Below are 1,183 nucleotides of genomic sequence, written 5' to 3' on the forward strand. Positions count from 1 at the left end.
TTTATACAATGAAAATATAGAAAAGATAAGACAGAGGACGGGCTGGACCAGGTATCAGTCTATTGTAACAGTCAAAAATAAGCATGCCAATGTGGAACAAACGAGTAAAATGACGGATGTATCAATTCGTCGTGTATAAACAGAGTGAATGCTTAAAAACCCACTTTAGTAATATCCTGATGCATGCTCAACACTTTAGTAATGTTCCGTCAAACACCAGAGACGGTCCGGCCTTCTTTAACCCCCTCTGTCCAGTGTCCTGGACACAAACTACTGGGACTGCAGGTTCTTGTGACTGCCTTCCTATTGGTCAAGAGCAAGTGCCAATCAAAGCCGAGGTCCACTCACACTCGGCAGGACCTGAGGGGGCGGGCCTTGTCAGTGTGTACAGTTTGGTAGAAAACAGTTGATAATGGTCGAAGCTGCGGCTGCTCGCCGGGAACGGACCGCTCTGCCCGGATCGTGTGCACACGGAGAGGTACGTGTGTTCAAAGTTCCGCCACGCGGCCCGCTTCCATGTGTATTTGTGTTTTTAATGTGCGAGGCGGAGTCAGGAAGCTTCGGCTGACATCGGTTCACAGATGGAGACCTCTCGCCGGACCTGTCGCTGTTAGCGGGCCGGTGCTAGCGCGCAGGACGCGGCTTCACCGACAGCCCGGTGAGCGTTACAGCACTTGGTTGAACCGGGCTGCTGCTGGTGCTACTGGTGCTGCTGGTGCTGCTACTGGTGGGGGTGGGGGGCACCAGAGGAAATGTTTACTCCCACCTTCAGGAGAACGAAAGTACTTTTCGCTTCTTGATGTGACTGGAAGTGTGTGTTTTTCTGGGAGAACTGTCCGCAAAGTTGATCTGAAGAGACTCGAGCGGTTTTAATGCGCACACTTTACCGACAACAGCATACATCATCTCAGGAACCAGTCAAGCTGCAGCAGTTCAGCGCCACTTCCGGTAAACATCTGCAAATTAAAGCCGTGTTGCCAGGTAGGGTCGAGGTTTTCCAGCCCAAAAATCCAAGTAAAATCTGTTCAAAACCGCCACATCGCACAAAAACCCGCCCAATCAGCATAGTTATATTTACTGTTTGAACATGAACGCACATCAGTACAACTAACCAGGGTAATTTATATATATATATGTATATATGTATATATATATACATATATACATATATATACACATATAT

At 48.1% G+C, this 1,183-nt stretch overlaps 1 protein-coding gene across 1 annotated transcript in view; it reads left to right on the forward strand.

Moving 5' to 3' along the window:
* The first annotated feature begins 450 nt into the window (after positions 1–450).
* Positions 451–1,183, forward strand: part of LOC119420239 (HMG box transcription factor BBX) — an 82,112-nt gene continuing 81,379 nt past the window's right edge. The window contains exon 1 of the mRNA XM_037687627.1: positions 451–478. The gene's annotated coding sequence lies outside the window, so the exon portion shown is untranslated. The remainder of the gene's footprint in view (positions 479–1,183) is intronic.

The sequence above is a fragment of the Nematolebias whitei genome, chromosome 14 (genome assembly GCF_014905685.2).
Source record: "Nematolebias whitei isolate Nwh7 chromosome 14, NemWhi1, whole genome shotgun sequence".
In the NCBI taxonomy this organism is placed as follows: Eukaryota; Metazoa; Chordata; class Actinopteri; order Cyprinodontiformes; family Rivulidae; genus Nematolebias; species Nematolebias whitei.